Source organism: Dromiciops gliroides, chromosome 6 (genome assembly GCF_019393635.1).
Source record: "Dromiciops gliroides isolate mDroGli1 chromosome 6, mDroGli1.pri, whole genome shotgun sequence".
NCBI lineage: Eukaryota > Metazoa > Chordata > Mammalia > Microbiotheria > Microbiotheriidae > Dromiciops > Dromiciops gliroides.
In genome coordinates, this window is record NC_057866.1 from 53938916 (window position 1) to 53956736 (window position 17821).

General features: G+C 39.5%; 1 protein-coding gene and 1 pseudogene across 1 annotated transcript in view; both read left to right on the forward strand.

The window, feature by feature from the left end:
• GALNT18 (polypeptide N-acetylgalactosaminyltransferase 18) overlaps positions 1-17821 on the forward strand; it is a 475154-nt gene that overhangs the window by 264054 nt on the left and 193279 nt on the right.
• On the forward strand, positions 6322-7725 carry LOC122730388 (annotated as a pseudogene).

Consider the following 17821-nt stretch of genomic DNA (forward strand, 5'->3'; position numbering starts at 1 on the left):
CAGCTCTCTTCTTCATTGCACCAGAGCTGTCAAATTCATTTCACATGCCCCTGCAACTCCCCCTACCCTTGTGCCTGAGAACCAGTTTAAAATGGCATTGGTAAATGTTTAATGAAATAAATGAAAATATAATACAATACAGATAATGTTAATTTGAGGTTTTCTAAATCAATATGTGACCAGCAAGTATCTGTTTCTATTTGAGTTTGATATACTCTACCATTCCACTCTGCCTCAAAAATGCAACCTGGATAGGACTTGAACAGGCACCCTACTAATCTGTAGTTCTTTGTAGTTTTTCAGTAGTTTCAGTCATGTCCAACTCTTCATGACCTCATTTGGGGTTTTCTTGGTAAAGATATTGGAGTGATTTAGCATCTCCTCCAGCTCATTTTTTACAGATGAGGAAACTGAGTCAAAAAGGACAAAGTGATTTGGCCTGAGTTACACAGCCAGTAAGTGCCTAAGGCCAAATTTGAACTCAGAAAGATGAGTTTTCCTGACTCTAGGTCCAGGACTCTATCAACTATGCCACCTAGCTGCTCTACATGACATTCTACTGGTTATCGTTGTACTATTAGCTCTAACAAGAATACAGGGTGCAAAAAAAGGTTTCCCTATTCCCTTTTCATACCTTCATCAAGGCTGCCCTTGGTTCATGTCTAGACCATTCTCCTAAAGAGAGATCCCTTACTAATTGCCAATGCCCCCTAAAATAATTTTTTTTTGTTTAGTACCCAACTGTCCATGATTTTTTCCTTTCATATGATATCTTACCCCTCTTCCTCCCTTTCTAGATCCCTTATATCTCCTCCCTTTCACATCCTTAGCTAGCTCTATCTCTTTGCCAAACCTTTAAAATCCCATCCTCAATATCCCCTAAATAGTGTTGCCTTCAGCATGGGAGATGATGGTAAAAGATGGTGCCACTGAGTAGGTCTTTCTAAGTCCAATTGAGGCAGGTCAACAATGATCCCTATATCTCATCAAAAAGAGACTATGAACTGGCGCTCATTATCACTTAGAGATTCGTCTCCATGGTGACTGAGTTGCCTGTAATTCTTGTAGAAGCTTCATGGTACTGACCCCTGGATACTCACTACGGGTTTTCCTCTGTCATCTATACCATTCAGATCTATCTGATCTTCTGCTTCTTTTTGCCCTGGTTGACTTGGCTTATGTTTGGTTTCTACTTGTTCCAGCTCCCTGGGATTTGGCATTTCTATCTCTCTTTCTGGCTCCCTGATTATCCCTCCCATTCACCTCTCCAGTGTACACTAGCTCCTCCAAGGCACTTGGCCCAAGGCCTGGCCAAGACCATGATTGCTGGCCACTGATCCCTCAGGCCCCTAAGAGCTTTTGACTGAGCTCCAACACATCTTTGTGCTATGAATCTCTGCTTGAACATGAGTTCTTATTTTCTACTTCATCTCACTATACCAAGATGGTGCTAATGGTGTGTGTGTGTGTGTGTGTGTGTGTGTGTGTGTGTGTGTGATTTCAGCAGAGGAAGGAAAAACTAATGCTTCCTCTGCACTATCTGTATTTTTCATTATCTTGGCAGAAGGGAGATAAATATAATAGATGTAACCTTCAGTGTTTAAAAATATAAATAAGGGGTAGATAAGTGGTGCAGTGGATAAAGCACCGGCCCTGGATTCAGGAGGTCCTGAGTTCAAATTTGGTCTCAGACACTTGACACTTACTAGCTGTGTGACACTGGGCAAGTCACTTATATATGTTACTTGGGGGTTTTGTCATTCAGTCATTTCAGCCATGTCTGGCTCTTTGTTACTCCTTGTGCAGTTTATTTGGCAAAGATATTGGAGTGGTTTGCCATTTCCTTCTGCAGCTCATTTTACAGATAAGGAAATGGAGGCAAACAGAGTTAAGTGACTTGTCCAGGGTCATATAGCTATAGTAATGAGAAATTGAACTCAGGAAGATGAGTCTTCCTGACTCCAGGCCTGGTGCTCTATCTACTACACCACCTACAGATATTATACACTTTGGTGTTACAAAGTATATAGTCACCATTATCACATTTTATCCTCAGAAAAATCCTATGGGTGTAGGTAGCAGAATCATTATTATCCCCATTTTTTTCTCTAGACCATAAATGTGGTTTTATTGATAAGGGAACTCCCATTGATGAAATTCCCTCTCCCAATGCAGATCTATTCTCCAAAGCAGAATGCTCTGGAACTTGTAGTCTTAAAGAGATGCCTGGGAACAGTGAGGACTTCTGGAACTTTCTCAGGGTCTCACAACCAGTGGACTTTAGAAGCCAGACTTGAAACTATGCCTCCCTGACTCTAAAGTCAGATCTCCATCCTTTATGCCATGATGCCCCACTTTACAGATGAAAAAACTAAGTTTTTGAGAGGCCATGAAACAGAGATGGGACCTCAACTCTGGAATTCTGACTCTACCTCAGCCTAAAGAATAGCAAGGGTCATGAGAGCACAAGGGACCAGGAGGCTTCTTCAGACATGGGTGCTCACATCCCAAGCCGGGGAAACCTGTTGAGATAAAAGCCCTAGCGTTGGGGTTGGTTTCTTTCAGCACCTCTTTCTTGTTCATCAGGATGGTTACAGCATAACTCAGAGACTGGTGGTTTTGATTAACTTGACTTTTAGTGTCTCCCAGCAGGACAGTTTCCTTGACTAGGGAGCAGTTTCAATGCTTTTCCAAGCACCTAGAAAACCCACAGTGATGTATGTTGAAGTAATAACCTTTATTTCTCATAAGGACTTTATGTACACCAAGGTGTCATTTCTGAAACTTGGCCATGGCCACTGAGAATCCAACTCTCTGAGATGATTAGACATAACTTAGTACCTGGCATGGCCCCACTCATACTGTAGGCATTGGGAGCCCTGTTGGGGGTAAAGCTGGCAATATTAAACCCTTACTAATGAGGAAAAAAGATAGAAGAATATTAAATATGGGTGCCTGGAGGCCTGGGTTCAAGTCATGATTGGGCTAACTATGTGATCTCAGAAAAACACCCTCTTTGAACCTCACTTTCTTCCTCTATTAAATGGGATTAATACTATTTATACTGCCTATCTCATAGAGTTATTTTGAGGCTAAAGTGAGATACTAAATAAGGGAAGTACTTTGTAACTCTATAGTATTTTTATAAAAGTGCCACTATTATTTTTTAAATTACATTATTGATGACTGTTCTTTTTAGTGTTATTATTTTTGTTTGTCATGAACCTGAGATTCCATTAGTGGGACTACACATCAGGGAACTGCATATACCAACGCAGATTGGCAACTGTCCTGTAGTTTATATCCTTGGAGAGTTGCCTGGGGAGGCCCTGGGAGATTAGGAGACTCGTCTTGGGCCACAGAGTCAATATGTGTGAGAGTGGGATTAGAGTCTTTTTTTTTGGGGGGGGGGGTTTGCTCTGAAGCCAGCTTTCTATGAACTATGAAAAGCTTTGCCTTTGCCTTACGTCCTTATATAACAATCATTTGGGGTCAAGAGGAGGGTACTTCCTCCCTCTAGATAAAACTCCCCTTGTGGCAAAGAAAGAAAACTAGCAACAATGCTCAATGCAGTGACCACCTCTGGCAGTGTATGTAATGCTCTGCACCAGTAGCCCCCCACCTCTCTCTTGTGAGTAGTCAATCATGTTTCACCCTCTCTTGTCCACAACCATTATTGACTTTTCATTTATTGAGGATTTGGTTTCCTGTCAGTGGCTTTTTGCAAAGTACATTGTTCTTGTGGTTCTGCTTTTCCCCATGCATAATTAGAAGGCTCTTTGGTAAGGAGTTATTTATCACTGTGCAACTATTACTAGTCTTTCCTATGCATCTAGAGGAGAAGGCCCTGGGCCTGGAGGTGATAGCTCACCTTCAACCCCTTCACTTCCTGCCCCCATTTGGGGCTTGTAACTGTTGGGTAATTTCCAACTCAAGGATTCTATCATCTTCTTATTTTCCTCTATGTATGGATTGAAGTTTTAAGACACATTATCCTGAAGATATTTCTCCAACCTCAGAGGAGGACTCCCCAATCTTAAACTTACTGACACATTGAATATCTCCCCCTGTTTGACCCTCAGTTTCCCTATCTGTAAAATGTGGAGATGGACTGTTCTCCTTTGACTTGGTCAGGCCATCTTTAAAGTGCTCTATTCAGTTTGGAACAGCCTATGTATAAAGGATGTTGAGAAGTTGGACTGCATCCAGAAAAAAGTAACTTGAATGATGAGTGGCTTAGAGTCTGCACCATTCCAGGATCAGTTGAAGGACTAGAGAAGAGAAGACTAAGGGTATACATGATAGGGGGCTTCAAGTATTTGAAGGTCTGCTGTGGGGAAGAGGGATTAAATATGTTTTGTTTAGCCTGTGTGGGGACCAATTTTTCATTGAGAAGGAAAAACAAAGCAAGGCCTAGAAGCTGCTGAAAAGCAACTTTAGGTTGGATGCAAGGAAAAACTTCCTAACAATGAGGCACATGCAAAAAGAATTTTCCAATAGAAAATTTCATCAGAGGCAACTAGGTGGTGCAGTGAATAAAGCACCTTCTTTGGATTCAGGAGGACCTGAGTTCTGTGATGTTTAAAATCTAAATGTGTGGTCATCTTAAATTAGAAGCTTTAGCAGCAGTCTTTGGACATTAAGCATTTATTAAAGCATACCAAGTATTTAAAAAAAAAGAACATGTGGAATTAAGAAAAGGCCTATCTAGCCTAGAGTTCCTGTCTGGTCTGGTTCTTCCTCAAGTCCTCTGCCACGAGCCTGCTTTAACCATGAACTGCCCTCAAACTGAGTGTGAAAGATTTTAATAGGTCTGGAGCAGAGGCAGTCCTTACATGCTACTTCAGGTTGATCAGCTGGCATCATCCAAATCCATTGATTCACTGGACTTGAAGGTGGTCTCAAGTTGAGTTCAAAGTCCTTGGCTTCTGAGAACAATACCTTCTTAAGGGCTAGCCAGGTGTGGTTACAATCTAATTAACTTGAAGTAGACTAATCAGCAAAGTCAATCACTCTCACTTAATTCAGTCAGTTTAGATTAATCTCCATTTGGGGCCTTTGGGTATCTCCCAAATCCCATTATTTTCTCACAGTTCAAATCTGGCCTCAGACACTTGACACTTTCTAGCTTTGATCCTGGGAAAGTCACTTAACCCTTGCCCCACAAAACAAAAAACAAAAACAAAACCTAAACCAAACATTTCATCAGCCTGAGAAGGTGAAGGTGGCGAGTTCTCCCTTTTTGGAGATCCTCCAAAAAAAAAAAAAAAAGACTGGATGTCCATTTCAAGTGGTAGAGATCTTCTTTTCATATATGACTTGAATGAGATGGCTGCTGGTTCTCTTTTCTTTGGGATGGCTTGGGAAAGATTGTTATGGGGAAAATCAGGTGGATTGGGGGTAGGACTCCTTAGGAATTCCTCTTTAAAGAATTATACCCTCTTGCACACAAATACAATTTGAATAAAATAATAGTTTATTTAGGGGCTAGGGAAAGGAAACCAAGAGAGAAGTCCTTGCACTTCTTCTCATGAGGAGAAGGCATGGCACAGAGGCGTGAATCTCTGAGATACCTATCTCCCTGAGCAGTAGACAGACAAACTTTTATGGAGGACAGATTGTGGTCTGATGGGGTGATCATCTGACTGTGGAAAGTTCCCTTATTGGGGGAGGACCATTCTTCACTGGTGGTGCATGGGGGAAGTTGGGTAAGGGGCAGCTCCAGATCTCTCAAGCCATCTCTATCCCCCTCACACCACAAAGGCAGCAGCCACACTTAATCTTATCTCCCTGAAGGGTGGTGGAGACTGGAATGAAGTGTGGTGGTCCTGGAGCTAACTCGGTCCAAATCCAGTGCCACTTATCTCTTTAGGTGTGTCTGTCCTTTGGTTTAGTTTCTCAAGGAGAAGGTTCTTTGATTTACCCCAGAAAACTTCTGAGGTACCTCAGCCCATTCAAATGAGGTACCCGGGCCCATAACATTCCCCACTTCTCTATATATAAAGAAAATGGGTGGGGGAGGGGAAGGACTGAGGAGGGCAAGGCAGGGTGGTAAGCAGGTAAGGACCTTTTGTAGAAGAGTATAAGCTGAGTCTGAGAAGCTACTTAACATCTGATGAGTGAGAACAATCTGGCAGTAGAGGTAGAATACGGTTTTCACCTTGTTAATGTTAATGAGGAAGGGGAGAGCTGGCCTAGGGAAAGCATATAAAACACCAGCCCTGGGATGGTCTGAGACTATTCCTGCTCTTAGCTAACTCTTCTGCTGCTAACCAGAGTTCCTGGAAGGAAGCAGACAACTGGGCTATCAAAAAAAGGATTATGGCTACTAAAGAGATTACTGAAAGTCTCCAGAATATGCTCACTTGCCACATTTGTCAGGCCTATCTCAAGGAGCCGGTGGATGCCAATTGTGGACACGGTGTTTGCCAATCTTGTCTCAGTTCCTCCAGCGAAGTTTCCACGCCTACTTCCTGCTGTACATGCAAGGAAATCTCCCAACCAAGAAGTCTTATTGCCACTTTAAGGAGAAGGGGAAAACTCCCTTTTTTAAAATTTTTTTAATTTTTTTTTTAGTGAGGAAATTGGGGTTAAGTGACTTGCCCAGGGTCACACAGCTAGTAAGTGTTAAGTGTCTGAGGCCAGATTTGAACTCAGGTACTCCTGACTCCAGGGTCAGTGCTCTATCCACTGCGCCACCTAGCTGCCCCAAAACTCCCTTTTTTTCAAAAAGAAGACCTTTTACCCTCAAAAGATATCTACAGAGGCCTGAGGGAGCCCCCAGCAAGTGTGACAGACACCAAGAGGATAAGAAGTTGTTCTGTACTCATGATCAGATCCTAGTCTGTGTGTCCTGTTCACAGTCCCTAGAACACAAGGCTCAAAACATCCAACCCATAAAAGAGGCTGCTAAGGGCTATAGGGAAAAGCTCTGGGAGAATCTGAAACTTGTATATGAAGATTTAAAAGATGTTCACAAGCTAATTATTGAGGAGAAGAAGATACCTCAGACATGGGCTGTTGTGTTGGCAGAACAAGTAGAAATGACAAGAAAAACATTTGAGGAAAATTTTCAAGAAATAAGTGAATTCCTGAGTGAGGAAGAAGAGGAAGTCCACAGTCTGGTGGAGCTGGATGAGGAGGAGAATGAAATGTTTGAGCAGCTGAAGGAGAATGAGGAGCAACAAGAAATCCAAAACAGAGAGAAAAAGAGGATGAGCAAGCTCCAACTGTTAGAGTACAGGAATGACCTGAAGGAGATGGGCATAACACTGGAAGAAAAGGCTCGGATGCCAGATATGGACCTTCTGCAGGATTCAGAAGACACGTTGATCAAGAGTCATTTGCTGTTGCTTCAAAAGCCAGAACCTTTCACACCAAAACTGAGCGATTCTTATTGCATGCATTTAAGACAATTTCTGAGGAAATTTCAAGAATTGCGACAGTTGCAATGTTATTATCTATATGAACTACCAGATGATGACAGAAAGAGGACTTTCACATTTGCAGATCTATCCTCTGGTCAGATGTATGCTATTTATACCTCTGGAAGTCTCCACTACATGAATGGGAGAGACAGACATATCTATTACCCAACTGAGTCTGAGTATGGATGATATTTCTGAGGAGGAAGACTATCCACTTTTCACCTGTTACTGTTTGCCAATTGAAAGGGAGCGCTCTCATAGTGACTTCTCTCCTAACCCTTCAATAGAACGGTACTAGGTCAGGGGCCCAGGCAAACCAAGTAGAGATACTTCAGGATGATCCTGGAACTATATCCCACTTTTTAATCTTATGTGTAAAAGGGAGCCTAGTTGGAGAATTGTAAGCTGAGTGCTAAGCTACTCTTACAAGGGCAAATGTCAATTTTGTTTTTGTTAATTAAATTGTAAATACAGTGGAATTTTGCATTGTCTATTCCTATATTTGACAAATGTGATCTGCTACAGAAAATCTGTAAAAGCTTGCCCATTTCCCACTTTGACTTCAATTTCTATACCATGATAGCATCTGTGGAAAATGGGAGTTGGACTTGGAATGAAAGACTTGGAATCCCACCCTTTGGTAACTATATATACCCATAAACAAACAGAGGTTGTGCCACAGGTTGATTCTTAAGAGTGACACAGAATATATGTTAATAAATGTTTTTATTGGGGGCAGCTAGGTGGCGCAGTGAATAAAGCACTGGCCCTGGATTTGAACCTGAGTTCAAATCCTGCCTCAGACACTTGACACTTATTAGCTGTGTGACTCTGGGAAAGTCACTTAACCCCCATTGCCCCAATAAAACAAAAACAAAAAACAAACAAATAAATGTTTTTCTTTTTTCCACCTGAAAAAAAGAAAAGGGGTAAAAATTCTTCTTCTGTACCTGCTTCATGCCAAGCAGGATTGAAGAAATCACAAGGGCGGGGGGGGGGTGGGGGGGGGGAGTCCTGATCCAGAATGTTCAAGGAGATGTGAGGTCCAGAGGGTGGGAGGAGATGTATAAGCACCGGTTTAGCTGCCATGAGGTTGAAGCCCTAAGCCTGGATGGAATAGACTTTAACAATAATTTAAAAGAGACCAGGACAAAAAAAAAATGAAAAAGGGCTTAAGATAACAAGAATGCATGTCAAATAAGTTGTACTTAAGGTATTTCTGATTCAGTTTTTTTTTTATCAATCAATCAATCAACATTTATTTAATACATACTGTGTGCCAGGCACTATTCTTTTTTTTTTTTAATGAGATATTTTATTTTTTCCGTTACATGTAAAGATAGTTCTCAACTTTTGTTTATACATGCTTTACAATTTCAGATTTTTCTCCCTCCCTCCCCTCCCTCCCCCCTCCCCTAGACAGCAGGTAATCTGATATAGGTTATATCTATATATCTCTATACATATACATATATATATATACACACACACATATATACACATAATAACATTAATCCTATTTCTGCATTAATCCTGTTACAAGAGAAAGAATCAGAGCAGTGATGCAAAACCTCAAAATAGAAAAAAGAAACAACAGCACCCAAAACAAAAGAGATAATATGGTTCAATCAGCATCTATACTCCACAGTTCTTTCTTTCTTTTTTTTTCTTGGATTTGGAGATCCTCTTCTATCATGAGTTCCCTGGAACTCTTCTGTACCATTGCATTGGTGAGAAGAATATAGTCCATCACAGTAGGTCAACACTCAATGTTGATGATACTGTGTACAATGTTCTTCTGGTTCTGCTCATCTCACTCATCATCAGCTCACGTAAGACCCTCCAGGTTTCTCTGAACTCTTCCTGCTCATCATTTCTTACAGCACAATAGTATTCCATTGTATTCATATACCACAACTTGTCCAGCCATTCCCCAATTGATGGGCACCCCCTCAACTTCCAATTCCTTGCTACCACGTAAAGAGCAGCTATAAATATTTTTGTACATGTGGGTCCATTTCCCCCTTCCATGATTTCTTTGGGCAAAAGACCTAAAAGTGGGATTGCTGGGTCAAAGGGTATGCACAGCTTTATCGCCCTTTGGGCATAATTCCAAATTGCTCTCCAGAATGGTTGGATTAGCTCACAGCTCCACCAACAATGCATTAGTGTTCCAATTTTCCCACAGCCTCTCCAACATTTATTATCTTCCTTTTTTGTCATTTTAGCCAATCTGATAGGTGTCAGGTGGTACCTCAGAGTTGTTTTAATTTGCATCTCTCTAATCATTAGAGATTTAGAGCATTTTTTCATATGGGAATAGATAGCTTTGGTTTCTTCATCAGAAAACTGCCTGTTCATATCCTTTGACCATTTCTCAATTGGGGAATGACTTGGATTCTTATAAATTTGATTTAATTCCCTATATATTTTAGAGATGAGGCCTTTATCAGAAGCACTGGCCTCAAAAATTGTTTCCCAGCTTTCTGCCTCCCTTCCAATTTTGGATGCATTGCTTCTGTTTGTACAAAAATTTTTTAATTTAATATAATCAAAATCATCCACTTTGCATTTTATAATATACTCTATCTCATGTTTGGTCAAAAACTGTTCTCCTTTCCAAAGATCTGATAGGTACACTATTCCTTTCTCTCCTAATTTACCTATGGTATCACCTCTTATGTCTAAATCATGTATCCATTTTGACCTTATTTTAGTATAAGGTGTAAGATGTTGGTCTAAGCCTAATTTCTGCCATACTATCTTCCAGTTTTCCCAGCAGTTTTTGTCAAATACTGAGTTCCTATCCCAGAAGCTGGAGTCTTTGGGTTTATCAAACACTACATTACTAGTGTCATTTACTACTGCATTTCCTGAGCCTAGCCTATTCCATTGATCTACCACTCTATTTTTTAGCCAGTACCAGATAGTTTTGATGACTGCCGCTTTATAGTAAAGCTCCAGGTTTGGTACCGCTAACCCACCTTCCTGTGAATTTTTTTTCATTATTTCCCTGGATATTCTTGATTTTTTGTTTTTCCAGATGAATTTTGTTATTATTTTTTCTAGCTGTATAAAATAATTTTTAGGTAGCCTGATTGGTATGGCACTGAATAAGTAAATTAATTTAGGCAGTATTGTCATTTTTACTATATTAGCTCTGCCTATCCATGAGCAATTGATATCTTTCCAATTATTTAGATCTGACTTGATTTGTGTGAAGAGTGTTTGGTAGTTGTGTTCATAGAGTTCCTGGGTTTGTCTTGGCAAGTAGACTCCCAAGTATTTTATATTACCTACCGTTACTTTAAATGGAATTTCTCTTTCTATCTCTTGCTGCTGGACTTTGTTGGTCATGTATAGAAATGCTGATGATTTATGTGGATTTATTTTATATCCTGCTACTTTGCTAAAGTTGTTAATTGTTTCAAGTAATTTTTGACTTGATTCTCGAGGATTCCTTAAGTATACCATCATATCATCTGCAAAGAGTGATAGTTTTGTTTCCTCCTTGCCTATTCTAATTCCTTTAATTCCTTTCTCTTCTCTGATTGCTAAAGCTAACATTTCTAGAACAATATTAAATAATAGGGGTGATAATGGACATTCCTGTTTCACCCCTGATCTTATTGGGAAGGCCTCTAATTTATCTCCATTGCATATAATACTTGCTGATGGCTTTAGGTAGATACTGTTTATTATTCTAAGGAAAGCTCCCCCTATTCCTAAACTCTCTAGTGTTTTTATTAGGAATGGGTGCTGTACTTTGTCAAAAGCTTTCTCTGCATCTATTGAGATAATCATATGATTTTGGTTGGTTTTCTTATTGATGTGGTTGATTATGTTAATAGTTTTCCTAATGTTGAACCAGCCCTGCATTCCTGGTATAAATCCCACCTGGTCATAGTGTATTATCCTGGTGATCACTTGCTGTAATCTCCTTGCTAATATCTTATTTAAGATTTTAGCATCAATATTCATTAGGGAAATTGGTCTATAATTTTCTTTCTCTGTTTTTGCTTTGCCTGGTTTTGGTATCACCACCATATTTGTGTCATAAAACGAATTTGGTAGAACTCCTTCTTCACCTATCTTTCCAAATAATTTGTATAATATTGGAATTAATTGTTCTTTAAATGTTTGGTAAAATTCACCCGTAAACCCATCTGGCCCTGGGGATTTTTTCTTAGGGAGTTCATTAATAGCTTGTTCAATTTCTTTTCTAATATGGGTTTATTTAAGGATTTTATTTCCTCTTCAGTTAACCTGGGCAGTTTGTATTTTTGTAAATATTCATCCATTTCATTTAGATTGTCAAATTTATTGGCATACAGTTGGGCAAAATATTTCCTAATTATTGCTTTAATTTCCACTTCATTGGTGGTAACATCACCCTTTTCATTTTTGATACTGGTAATTTGGTTTTCTTCTTTCTTTTTTTTAATCAAATTAACCAATATTTTATCTATTTTATTGGTTTTTTTCATAAAACCAGCTCTTAGTTTTATTGATTAATTCTATAGTTTTTTTGCTTTCAATCTTATTGATTTCTCCTTTAATTTTCAGGATCTCTAATTTAGTGTCTAATTGGGGATTTCTAATTTGTTCTTTTTCTAGCTTTTTAAGTTGCATGCCCAATTCATTAATCTCCTCTTTCTCTTTCTTATTCATGTAAGCATTTAGAGCTATAAATTTTCCCCTAAGCACTGCTTTGGCTGCATCCCATAGATTTTGGTATGTTGTCTCATTATTGTCATTCTCTTGGATAAAGTTATTGATTGTTTCTATGATTTCTTGTTTGGCCCATTCATTCTTTAGAATGAAATTATTTAGTTTCCAATTGATTTTCATTCTACTTTTCCCTGGCTCTTTCTTACATGTAATTTTTATTGCATCATGATCTGAGAAGGATGCATTTACTATTTCTGCCTTTCTACATTTGACTATGATGTTTTTGTGCCCTAATACATGGTCAATTTTGGAAAATGTGCCATGTACTGCTGAGAAAAAAGTATATTCCTTTCTATCCCCATTCAATTTTCTCCAGACATCTATCATGTCTAACTTTTCTAGTAATCTATTCACCTCTTTCACTTCTTTCTTATTTATTTTTTGGCTAGATTTATCTAATTCTGAGAGGGGGAGATTCAGATCCCCCACTAGTATAGTATTACTATCTAATTCCTCTTGTAACTCATTCAACTTCTCCTCTAAGAACTTGGATGCTATACCACTTGGCGCATACATATTCAATATTGATATTCATTATCTATAGTACCTTTAAGTAAGATGTAATTTCCTTCCTTATCTCTTTTAATGAGATCTATTTTTGCCTGCACTTTGTCTGAGATAAGGATTGCTACCCCTGCCTTTTTTACTTTAGCTGAGGCATAATATATTCTGCTCCAGCCTTTTACCTTTACTCTGTGTGTATCTCTCTGCTTCAAATGTGTTTCTTGTAAACAGCATATTGTAGGGTTCTGGTTTTTAATCCACTCTGCAATTCACTTCTGTTTTATAGCAGAGTTCATCCCATTCACATTCACAGTTATTATTACTGACTGTCTATTCCCCTCCATTCTATTTACCCCCTTTGTACTTTTCCCCCCTTCTTTCACCCTATTCCTCCTCACCAACGTTTTACTTCTTACCCCTGCCTCCCCAATCTGCCCTCCCTTTTTATCACCCCCCTCTCTTTTCTTTACCCTTTTCTCCCTTGCTTTTGTCCTCCCTTCTATCAGTCCCCCCCTTTCCCTTCCCCTTTTGTTTCCCTAAAGAATGAGTTAAGTTTCTTTATCCCAATGAACGTATATGTTATTCCCTCTTTGAGTCAAATCTAATGAGAATAGGGTTGAAACCATGTTCCCCCCTCCTTTCTTTCCCTCTATTATAATAGGTTTTTTTCCACCTCTTCATATGATATAATTCATCCCATTCCACCTCCCCTTTCCTCTCCTCCCCATAGACTCCCTTTTTATCCCCTTAATTCTTTTGTATCATCACATCAAAGACAATTTATATTTATACCCTCTATATAAAGTCCTTCTCTCTGCCCAAATACATTTACAGTTCTTAAGAGTTATGAGTATTATCTTCCTGTGTAGGGATATAAACAGTTTAACCTAATAGGGTAACTTTTTTTCCCCCTCTGTTTACCTTTTTAAACTTCTCTTGAGTCTTGTATGTTGAGATCAAATTTTCTATTCAGTTCTGGTCTTTTCACCAGGAAAGATTGAAAGTCCCCAATGTCATTAAATGTCCATCTTTTCCCCTGAAAGAAAATGCACATTTTTGCTGGGTAATAGATTCTCGGCTGCAATCCAATCTCCTTTGCCTTCCGGAATATCATATTCCAAGCCTTGCGGTCCTTTAATGTTGAAGCTGCCAAGTCCTGAGCAATCCTGACTGTGGCTCCATGATATTTAAATTGCTTCTTTCTGGCTGCTTGGAGTATTTTCTCCTTCACCTGATAATTCTGGAATTTGGCTACAATATTCCTTGGAGTTTTCCTTTTGGGGTCTCTTTCAGGAGGTGATCGATGGATTCTTTCAATGATGATTTTATCCTCTGATTCTATGATATCAGGGCAGTTCTCCTTAATAATTTCCTGGAATATGGTATCTAGATTCTTTTTCTGGTCATGGCTTTCAGGCAGTCCAATGATTCTCAAATTGTCTCTCCTCAATCTGTTTTCCAGATCAGTTGTCTTTCCAATGAGGTATTTCACATTTTCTTCTATTTTTTCATTTTTTAAATTCTGCTTGACTGATTCTTGGTGTCTCATGGATTCCTTATCTTCCAACTGTCCCACTTTAATTTTTAAGGCATTGTTTTCTTCAGTGAGATTATGCACCTTTTTTTCCATTTGGCTAAGTGAATTTTTTAAGGTACTGTTTTCTTCAGTGAGATTATGCACCTTTTTTTCCATTTGGCTAAGTGAATTTTTTAAAGTATTGTTTTCTTCAGTGAGATTATGCAGCTTTTTTTCCATTTGGCCAAATGAATTTTTTAAGGCTTTGTTTTCTTCAGCTTCCTTTTCCAAGCTGCTGATTCTTTTTTCATAGTTTTTTTGTTTTGCTTTCATTTCTCTCCCCATTTTTTCTTCTACCTCTTGCAATTGATTTTTAAAATCCTTTTTGAGCTCTTCCAGGAAGGCTTTTTGTTCTTGAGACCAATTCACCTTCCTTTGTGAGGCTTCAGATGTAGACAATTTGAGGCTATTGTCCTCATCTGAGTTTGTGTTGGCTTCTTCCCTATTGATACAGAAGCTCTCAATGGAGAGGGCTCTTTTTTGCTTCTTACTCATTATTGCAGCTTATTTATTTATTCTTTAAGTTGAGGTCTGCTCTGGGGGCACCAGGGTCCCTGTTTTGGGCTTCTTGTGCAGGTGTATAGGTGCTGTGTGACCGGGCTTTTACTCTGAGGCCTTTATGGTATGTGGAGATGCCCCGCCCTGCACTTCCTGTCTGATTGTGCTCGGCCAGCCAGGCGCCAGACCCCAGCCGTTCGTGGCCCTCTCGGCCGGTGCAGGTAGGTTTTTCCACTGTCCTTCTTGGCCACCAGATTTTTGAACCAGGTTCCGGGAGCCTCAGTTGTTCGGCTGTGGCCTGCAGCTCCTGCTGACTTGCCCCGACCCCCTCGGCGCTGGGTTGCTGCCCTGCACTGGGCCTCCCTTTTGCCCGAGTCAGACCGACCTTTTCCTGAAGTCTTCTAAATTATCTCTGGTTGGAGGACTGTGTCTCTCTGTCTCTTTGCAGGTTCTGTAGTTTCAGAATCCGTCCAGAGGCTTGATTTAATGTTCGTTTTGAGGGAACAGAAGGAGAGCTCAGGCAGCTTGCTGCTTCCTCTCCGCCATCTTTCTGATTCAGTTTTAAAATGCACAACTAATAACAGACAGATGACAAAACCACATTCTTATATTAGAATTTCTATATCTGTATCTCGCTATCATCCAGATATAAAAGAAATTGCTTTACCCCCATAGTTGATACAATTGTTCAGTAATTTCTACATTATAAGAAAATTTAGAAACATAATACCTTAAAACAATATTAGGAATTTTTCAAAACATGAGACAAAACCAGTCAATTACCAATCAGTTGTTCCCAATTCAGTCAGATGTGCTACACTCCATACACAAAACTTTCTGCCAATACCTCAGAAACTTATTAAATAAGGAGTAGAGTTAAAGAGTATCTGCTTTTTTTTTCTTTTCTTCAGTGGAGGCCAGCAAGCCTTAATGCAAGACAGGGTGTGGCCTGCTTTACCAGAGTTAAGTAATTAGATCAAAGCTTAATTCTGTGCAGTTCAATGGTTAGACTATATATATATTTTTTTCTTTGCAACTTTTACACATTACAAATAATTCCTGATTTTAAACTATTCTACTATGAAAGATTTTAAGAGTAGAAGTAAACAGATCAACAACTGTGAGATACCTACAGATTATTTCTTCTGGTCTATGCAGTGAACTAAGACCACATAAGCTAGGAATTTCTCACTGATCTGTAGTTCCATACTGGCTTTTTCTTTTTCTTGACATCACACCCTAATAAGGACCAAGGTAAAGACAGTAAAACCAGGAAGGGATGATGGAATTTGGGATCCTCATGCATACACATTAAAGGCAGTGAGGTACCCTGGCCCATTCAAATGAGGTACCCCAGCCCTAACAAGATGATTCCTCTTGGCTGAAAATTGTGATTCTGTGAATAGCTAAGAATTGTGAGAAAATTATTATTAATAATGGATTTCTTGGGGGGACCCAGAGATCTCATTCAGTCCTTTCTCTCCCCCCACCCCACTCTAGGAGGTTCAGATCTTGGCTGGGACCAATCCAAGGGAACAAAAGAAATGGAGATTGGCTTTTTTGTCTAGATCAGTGAAGGAGTGATGGGATCAAACCACACCTAGGTATTGGACTTTGCCTTTGCCTTTCTGCAAGGGTCTTTTACATTATTTCCCTGTTATAATATGTAGAGTTCATTTTAATTTAGACTACCCTCAAGTCATGTCAACCAATAGAATTGAATGATGCTGACCAATTAGCTTTGACTCTATCAAAAGAGGATAAAATCCTTGGCCATGCCAGGGTCACACTCTTGGTTCTTGGCTCACTCTCTCTTGGCTGGTGCTAGGCTATTGGCTTGGCCCTCCTTCTTAATTCAGCATAGGTCTGATAGCCTGAGACCATGAGAAGTTAGGGAGACATGGTCAATCCTTTACTGATATATTATATTAATAATATACTTTACCAAAACTGGTGCAATAGCAATAGCAATTAATTATAAAATACAGTTTTAGTTTAATTTTTAAAAACACAGAATATAAGTTCCTTGAAGACAGGGATCATGGTTTTGCCTTTACTTTGTTATCCTCAGCACATAGCAGAGTGGCTGGCACTCAGGGAAGGCTTAATCAACATTAGTTGATTTATTGATGGATAGGTTATCCTGAGATCCTCTCCTGTTCTTATGGTCTGTGATTCTAAGTGCCCCCAAAGGACCAATTAGAATTTCACCTTTCTTCTAATATCTTCCTTTCCTTCCTTATCCCACTTTATCTGACTCTCTGGGGGAATTACTGATGGGCAAGAAAGGGCAGAGATCCAAAGGAGGAAGGCACAGAAAGAAATGGCCTGGCTATTTCACCAGTTGGAGGTACTACCTAGGGGAAGCAACAGAATTTCAAACGAGAGGGTTTCAGTCCTAAGCTTTTGCTCATGCCAAAAGCTAGGTTTGAAAGGAAGAGTCCAAGACAACTCAAAGCTTCCTCAAATGCATGAGTCAGTTTTCTCATTCTTTGAAAATATTGGGTTGGCTGTGTAAATGTGAGTTTCATATGTACCAATGTATAAGTGTGTCTATGTCCATTTGAGTGAACACAGGTGTGCTTTCTATAAATAAGCTCATCACTTTTACCAAGGGCCCTTTTTAAAAATGCCAATGAATGATGAGTAATAATACCACATGAATCATTGTTATTTCCATTTGTCAGTAGAGAAAATCTTGATGCAGTTACTAAGTGTTATCGGTTTTCTCAAGATTGCTTACTGCCAGCTGCTGGGCGGCTCCCTTCCCCGGAAGCCACCCAGTCCTCTGGCCCAGTGCCTGCCTAATCATTGTTTAATGTTTCCAAAGATGCCATCTTACACTGGAGACAGGCATTCCAGGCAGTAAAAATACCAACATATTTGCATGCAGCTAGAATAATTGGAAAAATAGAAAGAAAAAAAGAAAAAAAGCCAGGGAAAAGAATGTGCAAATAGCATTGTGCTTTATGGAGCTGAAAGAATCCCATATAGCTAATCGAATTACAACCAAGACTTAGGAAGCTTAAAGATGTTTATACAATTGAGTACATGCTTTGCTTGTTGCCAGGGCTGGAATACTACC